The following is a 12,564-nucleotide window of genomic DNA, read 5'->3' as shown; positions in this document are numbered from 1 at the left end:
GAAACTTAAAATAATACTGTAGGACAGGTCTGATTGCAAAGAAAAATACATAATTAATCTTTACTGGCTTTAACTATTCCTACAAGAAATCACAGTGCTAAAAACTTACATGTGAGCATAAGGCAGAGTGCTGATAAGTGGATATCCAAGATCAAGTGCTTTCAGTCTCTTCTGAGAAATAGTATTCAAACATTATTAACAAAAATGTTTCTAAGGCCCTCCCAAAATTACATCATTTTTTATACTTAGGTTTTCCCAGTATTCATATTACATCATCTTAACACCTGGTCTTAGTTCTCAGGCCACAAACTGCATTATTTAGCAATCTAACACCTCCTTAGAAACTTACAACAATACAAGACATTTCACATGTATATGCTAGCAGAAACCAGAGCAATAAAGGACCTTCCACATCTAAATTCTAGTCATAAACTTTTAGCCTTAAAACAATGGGCATGAAATCTTCATCCAGCCGCTCTGGAGCCAAATTCTAACATGAAAGAGATTCATAAGATCTTTTCAACTTTACAAAACACATTTGAAATACTTGGCTTGGTTTTCCTTACAGCAGATGGCAATGTTGCAACAATCTTGAAGTTCACATTTTACAGTGTTTTCTTAAATTTAAAACACAAGCCTGTATTTTACATTTATTTACAAATGCCAGAATTATATATCAAATTCTATTTGACTAGGCTGGCAGACTTCGCCCATCTCTCCCCAATCGTCACACTGGTGTTGAGCAAGAACAGAGCCAGCTTTTGTCTATGTAGTCTTTCAAACTGGTTTTGAAGGATGGGAGTGAGAGTATTGTCCCGATGGATATTTCCAGACCTTAGCAACATGGTATGAGTACCGACAATGTCCAGCAGATATGATAGGATTGTGGACAGACAGGAGTTTTTGGTCACTGGATTGTAATGACTGACTACAGACATAGTTGTGTGGAATGTTATTTAGTGCTGGACTAGCAGATGGATTCTGAATAATTTTACAGCTGGTAAGAAGCTGTGCATATGTTAGTTGATGGAGTAGTTCTAACCAATTTAAGCTTTTTAATGCTACACAGTTGTGGGTTCTCAAAAAAGGGTATATGTTGCAAATTTACCAAAATTATTATAGCTTTGTTCAAGTTTTGAGTTCTGTGATGCCTGGAAGTTAGTAAAGATGGGAGCACCATAAAGAAGTGTGGGGAGGAGATAAGTAGTATGAAGTATAGCGTTAGTTGTATTGGTGAGAAAGTTTTTGGTTCTATAAACATCCATAGTTTTTGATGAGTTTTTCTTATGCAATTTTATATATGCAGGTCAGATTTAAGATTACCATCCACTATCACCCTTAATAATTTGCTATGAGAATTTACTTTAATGGTTGTATTATCAAGAAAGAGGATAATACAGCAATTGAAGTAATTTCTCATAGCAAATTATTAGGGCTGGTAATATATCAAAACACATAATTTAATGTTAAGAATTGTATTGTGAACATTCTTCACTTACATAATACTGTACTTTAGCCTGTGTTGGAGCCTTTATCCTGTCTCTACCATGTGAAAAATCCAGGACTTAGTGGGACTGCCCAGTCAACCTGAGCTATAAACAAGAGATAAAAGAAGGAATGGAGAAGGCAAGAGATAAAGGAAGGGATGGAGAAGGACTTAGATGAACTGTAGAAGGGGGCTTCAGAGGTAAAACAGACTGGTTTGGGGTTAAAAGACACAGCAGAAGGAAAAATGAAGCATTAATGAACTAATTAGAAGAATATGTTATAAGACAGAAAAGTAAAAGCATGCACAAATAGAAGCATGCTTATACTGCTTGAGAATCACTAGAAGAGATTTCCTTTAGAAAATAAAAGGTTGCAGCAGGGATGATTTTCCAGACTCTGGGACCTACAGTGGAAGAAGCTCTTTTGATAGAGAACTTTTAATGCATTCTTTGAAGAGTTTGTAGATTGTAGAATTGTGCTGCAGTGAACAGCTTTCTAGTGCTGAATGAAGAAAAGACTTAAATTGGAGAGCTTATATTTTAGAGATGCATAAAAAGCAGGCTGAGCAGAATAAATTCGGGAGCCATTTTGCTGCAGAGAGTTTTATGCAGTTCTTAGTATATATTTATTGAAAAGAGTATAAAGTATTTATGAGTTAAATATCCACTTATTAAATAAAATGAAATAACAAGCCAAAAAATATTTTGTTATTGTAAGGATATGATTCTGATATACAAACAATTTCAAGTAAACACAAATGATTTCAAATAAACAGTTATTTTAAATATGACCAAAGAGATGACATTAAGATACTTGCCTGGCTCCATGCTGAAAAGTGATGAAGTCCTGACTGCAACCCCATTGAGTGGCGGGGGCCAGGCAGTGAAAGGGCATGGTCCCCTCACCTTTCCTAGTGATGGGAAGCGGTACTAGATTTGAGGGCAAATGGGATAATGTATTATCACTAGTGCAGCCCAGGGGAAACCACACCTTTTGCTTCAGGGGAGGGGCGTGGCTGTTTGGAGGAATGCCCTTTGCAGAAGTGAGCAGATGTTCTCCATGGTCACTCCATCCCCTCACTACCGCTTTGCCAGGTGAGTGTGGAAACTAGGACCATACAATTAAAAACCTTGAACCACCCCTGATGGCTGCCAAAAATGATGCCCCCTCCCATTAGACCCTGTCCAAGGTGATGGGGAACAAATGGGCAGATTTATCAGGACAGACCAAGTGATCAACAGAGTGTAGGGGAAAAGAAAGCAAAAAAAAAAAGGTAAGTATTATGTTACCTTATACTATACCATAATATTATTAGTACATACAGTTTGCAGAGGATGCCTTACTCCCCTATACTTCCCTGTGTGGGTGTTCTTCCTTTACTACCACCCCTGATAATGTCATATATAAAGGACGATGTGTCTTTGGATCAGGAAAAAGTAAATTGATGGTTTTGATGATAAACCAAATATTCTTTATACTCTAAACTATTGCAGTCTATGACTTAATGTATGGAACCAGAAATCCAAACGAGTTGACCACAAGCCCAAAAAAATTATGAAATACGTAACTGTTTAATGAAGCGCTTTTCATCCCCAAAAATACAGTAACTTCTTCAGATACCATCTGAGTTACAAATCACTTTTTTTAAAAACTTTGTTAAAACATCACATGGTACTGGTAAACCAATCAACCAACAAAAGTTTTATACATCACCACTAAGATTAAAGCGACAACACAATGAAGTGTTGTTTTCTTAAAAAGTAAGTTCGATGTTTCTATTTAACAAGTTAATGCCGTAACAATAGTAGCAAACCTTGTCAGTACATAAAAATGTAACATCCGTTTAAACTAAAATTGGATGGTTAGTGAAAAAGTGCAAATGAGAGTAAAGATGACAATAGAAATACTAAGTATTGTAATAAATAGTACCCACTAACAACTAAAACAGATTTTGTTATTATAATGATTTCATCTGTTCAAACTCTTCAGCTTAAGAAGACAAGCAATGTTACATGCTTCGTTCAAACCTGGGTTGCAAAAGGCATTCAGCCTTAGTTGCCAGATCAATTCACGTTCCTCTAGAAGTAGTCCCTTATGTCCACCTCTAATGTCAGTTTGAATCTGGTCAATAGCTTTAAACTTAAATCTATGCCCCCCAGTTGAATGGGAATGTTTAGCCAGTGCATTGTCAAGCTTATTTCTATTCAAAGCATATATGTGTTCATAGACTCTGTCACGGAGACTGTGTTCTGTTTTACCTATGTAGAATGCCATAAATGACTGGCATTTCACCATGTACACAACAAATTTAGAATCACTGTTCAATTTGTGAGCAAGGTTGAAATTCATATGGTTGATCGTAAAGGACTTTCCTACCTCTACATGTTGGCACATCCTGCATGTGCCACAGGTGTACATACCTTTCAACCTACTGGAATCAATTGGCACTTTGCTCTCCAGAAGGTTTTTAAGGTTAGTACCCCTTCTAAAAATTAAAATTGGTTTATTTCCCAATTTTTTAACTAAAAAGTTGTCATTACTGATCAATTCCCAATTTTTAAATAAAATAAATCTCACTTTGGAACTGTCTTTACAATAAGTGGTTATAAGACTAATTCTATAGTTGGACGTTTGGTTGTCGATCCTTATGTCCGTCTGTTGGTCCAAACTATGACTCAAGATGTTATTAGGTGAACTATTAAAATGGGGACTAATAGTATGAGCACTAAGTATAGGTCTAATTCCCCCTTGGTTCCTTTTGTATTGAACTTCATCTACTAGCGAATTAATTAAATCAACAGGATAACCTTGCTGTTCAAACATGTTACTAAGTGGGTTACACTCATTGGTGAAGTCAATGTCTAAAGAAACCATTTTAGCCGCTCTAATCAACTGACCCTTGACAATAGAGCATTTTTGTACTAAGGGGTGACTACTAGTAAAATGGAGAAAAGATTTGCTATATGTTTTTTTCCTGTATATTCTTGACACTAATCTCTTGTTTACCTCGTCCCTAGTCAAACTAATATCCAAATAGTCAATTGACTTGGTACTGAAATTAGATGTAAATTCCAAAAAGTGAGTAGTATGATTTAAATAATTCAGAAGTGATTGAGCCAGGGACGCATTCCCTCTAAATACAATGAACATGTCATCTAAGAAACGGGTATAGTAAACAAGGTTCGTCATGTGTAAAGGGTTATTAAACACAAACTGGCATTTCACCATGTACACAACAAATTTAGAATCACAGTTCAATTTGTGAGCAAGGTTGAAATTCATATGGTTGATCGTAAAGGACTTTCCTACCTCTACATGTTGGCACATCCTGCATGTGCCACAGGTGTACATACCTTTCAACCTACTGGAATCAATCGGCACTTTGCTCTCCAGAAGGTTTTTAAGGTTAGTACCCCTTCTAAAAATTTAAATTGGTTTATTTCCCAATTTTTTAACTAAAAAGTTGTCATTACTGATCAATTCCCAATTTTTAAATAAAATAAATCTCACTTTGGAACTGTCTTTACAATAAGTGGTTATAAGACTAATTCTATAGTTGGACGTTGGGTTGTCAATCCTTATGTCCGTCTGTTGGTCCAAACTATGGCTCAAGATGTTATTAGGTGAACTATTAAAATGGGGACTAATAGTATGAGCACTAAGTATAGGTCTAATTCCCCCTGGGTTCCTTTTGTATTGAACTTCATCTACTAGCGAATTAATTAAATCAACAGGGTAACCTCGCTGTTCAAACATGTTGCTAAGTGGGTTACACTCATTGGTGAAGTTAATGTCTAAAGAAACCATTTTAGCCGCTCTAATCAACTGACCCTTGACAATAGAGCGTTTTTGTGCTAAGGGGTGACTACTAGTAAAATGGAGAAAAGATTTGCTATATGTTTTTTTCCTGTATATTCTTGACACTAATCTCTTGTTTACCTCGTCCTTAGTCAAACTAATATCCAAATAGTCAATTGACTTGGTACTGAAATTAGATGTAAATTCCAAAAGTGAGTAGTATGTTTTAAATAATTCAGAAGTGATTGAGCCTGGGACGCATTCCCTCTAAATACAATGAACATGTCATCTAAGAAACGGGTACAGTAAACAAGGTTTGTCATGTGTAAAGGGTTATTAAACACAAACGTCCTTTCCCAGTATGCCATGACTAAAATAGCCAAACTAGCCCCACATGGTGAACCCATGGCAACTCCCCTCTTTTGTAAAAAGAACTCTTTATCAAAAATGAAATAGTTATTAGTTAAAATTATATCTATGAGTTCCTCAATTAGGTGAATCTCAGTCACTGGTGCCCCTTTACTTTTTAACAATAAGCTCACCCATTCAACTGCCTCAAGGTAGGGAATAGAAGTGTAAAGATCTTTGACATTGATTGTTAAAAACTTATTCTTGATGTCAAAGTCCATATTATTTATTTTCTGCAGGAAAGTCCAAGAGTCCTTGCACACTTGAGTTTCAGATTTCAAATACTTCTGTAAAATACGTTAAACATCTCTTTTTGGATAAGATATACATATACATTATGCAACACCATATTATTTGGTGATATTTAGCCCTTATCTCTGGTTACATGTTTAACATCTTCTGAAAGTCAGTTGAGTACATCAAAATAACAGCTTTTGCTTGGTGATTTTTATCACATAATTGCAAGACAGATTACTGTTTGATTTTCATTAGGCATAGGTCTATTTGAAGCACATTTTCATTAGATCATGTTTTTTAATATCTTTTGCATAGCACCATGGTTAGGTGTTACATACTAGTCTTTGCCGGTTTATCATAGAGGCATTTATATATTGGTAAAGAACTTTCTGCTCTCAGTATTGATCAAAGTGTGCAACCATTTGGATTTCACCACTTGGTTATATATCATTATTTGGTCTCTCTGCATCTCACTACCCAGTATTAATATTGGATCAATTAAGACTATTTCCCTTGAGTCTTTTTTTGGAGGTTGGTTCGGTTGTATAATAATTGATTATTTTTGTACCAATACTAATTTGACATTAACACATCACATTTGGTCTTTACATATGTACAATCTATTGTTATGGATCTTAATGATAACATGGACTATGCGCAGATAAAGATGATATTCATATATTTGGGATTGATTTGAATAATATATCTGCTGCAAGTGGTGCGTCTGATCCAGTTGACGATTGTAATATGTTATTCACTCAGTTTGGTAAAAAAATCAAAACATTACGTGCTAACATCTGGCACTCCAGATTATTTAAGGCATATAAACATCAGAATATAGCCCCGAGGGGTCTTAGAAATAAATTACAGCCTTTGGTTGGTCAACCGGATGACCTATTAATCAAGGAGTGGAATGTTGCACAACAGGATTCAGCCATGATGTTTTTCAACATTTTGTCCTCATTTTATGACAGGACTATTCAAACCAACATTTGTGATGTGCAAGAAATGTGTAAAAAATTAAAGTTATATGAAAATCAACCGAGCTTTCAAGAATCACTTAGCAAGTTATCCAAAGATCTTTCAGCCTCTGAAAAAACTCTCAAAGAAAAGAAATTAAAGAAATTTACCAGAGATATAGAGGATTATAGAAGGGGGAAACCCTTTGAATTATACAAGGGGGTACGATTTGCAGAGGGCACCAAAAACTTTACACACACACAACAAAAGCGGCCCAGATCAATACTTAAAAGGGGTACATCACCCAACAGGAGTTCAGGGGAAGAATCATCTACTACTGATACTGAATCCACTAATATGTTGGATTCTCCCACTCCAAAAAGGGTAGGCAGTGCTGATCACCCTTTAGGCACAGACACAGGGGGGGACGGAAGTATAAGAACGCTAGAGGAACTGTTTCTGTCAATAGTGAAATGAACATAGACTGTTCTAATGTGCATAACATTTCTGATTATGTATTAACATCTGTGGAAGAGCTTTTGCTGAATAAAGGTCTTGATTTTATTCCTGGTTTCTTTGTTGATGAAAACACATTTGCATCAGATGTTATGGATTTTTGTAGAAGACTGAATTTAAAAATATTTTTTGATCAACAGGATTTAACTCAAAGATCCACTGAATTTCGATTCTTACCTTCCAAGTTTTGTCCTCCAATGGACAAACATGTAGCCATATTCCAGAATGCTGTTCTCAAAGATCTACACCACCAGTTGGGTACAGGAAACCTATCAGAAATAATCTAAATGCTCAGGAACAACAGGCACTTACCAATCTTAGAAAAAATACAGATATCACTATTCTTCCTGCTGACAAGGGTGGAGCCATTGTGGTTATGAATTCCAGTTATTACTGGGCTGAAGGTAAAAGACAAGTGTCAACTACTCAGCATTATCTACATATGCCCATTGACCCAACACCTAAATTCAAACAGGAAATAGATAACTTTTTACAGCTTGCTGTTGAAGAGGGCATTATCAGTGTAAAAACGAAATTTCATCTTAGTGTTCAGGATCCAGTTAAACAATATTTGTATCTTTTGCCCAAAATTCATAAATCCCTCTCTACACCTCCTGGTAGACCTATTGTTTCAGGCATTGGATCACTGACAGAACCATTATCAGTTTTCCTGACTCAATATCTAAAGCCCCTGTTGTCACATGTACGGGCTAGACTACAGGATACTACTGAATTCCTGCAGATTGTCTCTGAATCACAACTGGAAGCCAATTGGATTATGTGTACTCTAGATGTCACATCATTATATACTAGTATACCACATTGGGCAGGTCTATTGGCATTGGAATATTGGCTACTTAGGACCAACCTCTATAGTCCAGGATTTAATACTTTACTTATCTGTATGGCTGAACATGTTCTAACTAAGAACGTGTTCTATTTTCAAGATCAATGTTACTGGCAAATTCAGGGCACGGCGATGGGTGCCTCTTTTGCACCTATCTATGCAGATCTCTTTATGGGATATGTGGAAGATCAGATTATATATAATGAAACACACAATTTATATTTGCCTGAAATGGATATTTGGAGACGGTACCTGGACGACTGTTGGTTGGTTTGGAAAGGGGGAATTGAGTATCTTATGGAATTTGTGGAATATTTGAATAGCAATAAATGGGGTGTTAGATTTACAGTAAACCATGACACACACCAAATTGATTTTTTGGATGTCCACTTAAGCAAGGAAGTGGATAATACTCTTCGTACCACTGTGCATAGAAAATATCCACAATACAACAGTCTTCTACATGCCTCTAGCCTCCACCCTAAACACATCATAAGAAATATTCACAAATCTCAATTTATTAGAATTAAGAGAATATGTTCATCTCATGTAGACCTTCAGCATTGTCAGAATGATCTTTCGAACAGATTCATACAGCGAGGGTATAACAAAATGGATGTCCAATCTGCAGCTAGTATGACCAACAATTTATCCAGGGACAGTTTATTGGGCTATAAAGATAGGACTGCTCAGTCCTCAGGTCAGCTACTTAGATTAGTAACTACTTTTGGCAGGAACACCTACCAATTACAAGACATTATTAGACATCATTGGAATATACTGCAAACAAACACACATCTTGGCAAGTGGTTAGATGAGAGGTGTCTTTACTCCTATCGTAAAGGCAAAACTTTAGGATCACATTTCTCACATTACAAAAGAATCACATCTCAGGATGTCTGCATGACCCAGATTACTATGTCAGGAGATAGATTAATTGGTTGTCATCCTTGTGGTCACTGCTCTTTTTGTAAATATATGTTTACAACAAAGGAATTTACTAGCAAGAATACAGGCAGGATATTCAACATTAATCATTTTGCCAATTGCAGCACGGGCTGGGTGATCTATTTAGCCACATGTACATGTTGGGCATTTTATATTGGTCAAACTTCTAGACAGCTGCGTATTCGTATCTCTGAGCATTTAGGTGACATTAGAAATGCCAGGACTACCAACGCTCTGTACAAACATACTGTTGTACACAAGACGGCTCATTTCTCTTTCATTTGTATTGACAAGATTGTTGGCCACAGAGTGTTCAAAACTGGATGGCACAAACTGTTAAACAGCAAGGAAACTAAATGGATAATCAAATTGGGTGGTTTGTTTCCACCAGGCCTCAATGATAAGTTATAAATTATTTGTTACAAATATTCTACTATGGTTACAAACATTTTTATTTTTTAATTTCCATTTTGAAATAAATTTCACTGGTCCGATATATCTATCATTATTATTTAATATGTTATCAATAGTATAATTCTGGAATATATGTGAGTCTCTCATTATGATGGTTTATTGTGGATTATATTTTTCTTTTTCCACTGTTTTATTTTATTTACATTTTGTGGTCAAGTATTAGATTAGTGTCTTATTTAAAATTTATCTAAACAGGAAATGATGTCATATGCTTTAATTGAATAATGTATAAATAAGGACTGTCTAATCATTTTGACCATACCACTGAAGAAAGCTAACTGCTGAAACCGGTTTTGATTGTCAATAAATCAGTTCTTTTGCTATACACACTCAGGGTGCTGTATTTTGTTTGCAGTATTCACAGTTCAATTTGTGAGCAAGGTTGAAATTCATATGGTTGATCGTAAAGGACTTTCCTACCTCTACATGTTGGCACATCCTGCATGTGCCACAGGTGTACATACCTTTCAACCTACTGGAATCAATTGGCACTTTGCTCTCCAGGAACCAGGAGGTTTTTAAGGTTAGTACCCCTTCTAAAAATTAAAATTGGTTTATTTCCCAATTTTTTAACTAAAAAGTTGTCATTACTGATCAATTCCCAATTTTTAAATAAAATAAATCTCACTTTGGAACTGTCTTTACAATAAGTGGTTATAAGACTAATTCTATAGTTGGACATTGGGTTGTCGATCCTTATGTCCGTCTGTTGGTCCAAACTATGGCTCAAGATGTTATTAGGTGAACTATTAAAATGGGGACTAATAGTATGAGCACTAAGTATAGGTCTAATTCCCCCTTGGTTCCTTTTGTATTGAACTTCATTTACTAGCGAATTAATTAAATCAACAGGGTAACCTTGCTGTTCAAACATGTTACTAAGTGGGTTACACTCATTGAAGTCAATGTCTAAAGAAACCATTTTAGCCGCTCTAATCAACTGACCCTTGACAATAGAGCGTTTTTGTGCTAAGGGGTGACTACTAGTGAAATGGAGAAAAGAGTTGCTATGTGTTTTTTTCCTGTATATTCTTGACACCAATCTCTTGTTTACCTCGTCCTTAGTCAAACTAATATCCAAATAGTCAATTGACTTGGTACTGAAATTAGATGTAAATTCCAAAAAGTGAGTAGTATGATTTAAATAATTCAGAAGTGATTGAGCCTGGGACGCATTCCCTCTAAATACAATGAACATGTCATCTAAGAAACGGATATAGTAAACAAGGTTCATCATGTGTAAAGGGTTATTAAACACAAACGTCCTTTCCCAGTATACCATGACTAAAGTGGCCAAACTGGCCCCACATGGTGAACCCATGGCAACTCCCCTCTTTTGTAAGAAGAACTCTTTATCAAAAATGAAATAGTTATTATTTAAAATTATATCTATGAGTTCCTCAATTAGGTGAATCTCAGTCACTGGTGCCCCTTTATTTTTTAACAATAAGCTCACCCATTCAACTGCCTCAAGGTAGGGAATATAAGTGTAAAGATCTTTGACATTGATCGTTAAAAAATTATTCTCGATGTCAAAGTCCATATCATTTATTTTCTGCAGGAAAGTCCAAGAGTCCTTGCACACTTGAGTTTCAGATTTCAAATACTTCTGTAAAATAGTGTCCACCACATTGGCACAAGGGTAGGTAATAGACCCTCTACCATCAATAAGGGGTCTCATGGGTGGATTTGTTAGGTATTTATGTATTTTGGGGATACCAAACATGACTGGTGTTTTAGGGCACAAAATTGTCATGTAGTTGTAAGTGTCAATATCGATCTTAGCTTCTATAAATAGATCATTCAAATAGCCTCTAATACAGTTGTAGGCTATATTCATTTCATTCAATGAAACTTTAGAGTATGCAGTACTATTCAACACCATATACATTCTAGTGTTATAATCATTTAGATCGAATATAGCTAAGCCCTCTCCTTTATCTGGCTTTACAGCCCTCACTTGTGCACATCTCAGCATTTGTAACGCTAGGTCTTCCTCGTAAGTAACACTGTCCTTAACTTGCTGTCTATTCATAACAAAATTGTCAGAAGATGCAAAGTGCCTGGTGGCCAAGGATGAACACAGGATAGCAGCAGATTTCTTCAGCTCCACCAATTTCATTACATTGACAGGAATTAATTACTTAAAAAAATAATTTTTGAAGTAATTTTCTTTCTAAATATGTTTGTTTTATATAGTTCTTGAACTATATCTAAAAATGAAAGGAAATCTTAATAATATTCCTGTCAGAAATTACTTTGGAAATTTTCCTGTCAGTTTATCAGTCTGAAATGAGTTCCAGTAAGACAAATTCTCAAGACTCCAGCATCAAGAAAGAACTTCAGTCTATGATAATTATAGTCCAGCAACTTATTGCTAAGATGGATAAAATGGATACTAAAATAGACACTTTCATAGAAAAAACTACAAAACAAATAGACTTGTTACATATGGACCTGCAACAACAGAAGATCCAGATGACAGGCATAGAAGAAGCTGTGAATGACATGGAAAATAGAATACAAGAAGAGGAAATCAACATTGAGTTTCTGCTGAAACAAAATACACATTTACAAACAAAGCTGGATGACCTGGAAAATAGATCTAGGTGCAATAACATTAGGATTTTTGGACTGCCAGAAAATATTGAAGGTAACAATATTACTTCTTTTTAACAACATGGCTCCCTAAAACTTTAGATTTACCAGAAGCATTCTCTTTTGGTATCGAAAGAGCACATAGATCTATAGCTAATACTAACTCAAACAAAAACTATCCTAGATCAGTTATAGTTAGATTTCTATCATCTTTTGATAAAGAGATGGTTCTTAAATCTGCTTGGGCTAAAGCTCCTGTTAAGATTAATGAAACAACTGTGCATTTTGAC

The sequence above is a fragment of the Protopterus annectens genome, chromosome 8.part0, assembly GCF_019279795.1.
Source record: "Protopterus annectens isolate FY-2018-M chromosome 8.part0, PAN1.0, whole genome shotgun sequence".
NCBI classification, from domain to species: Eukaryota; Metazoa; Chordata; order Ceratodontiformes; family Protopteridae; genus Protopterus; species Protopterus annectens.
The sequence above is the reverse complement of the archived record's forward strand: the minus strand, read 5'-3'. Positions refer to the sequence as shown.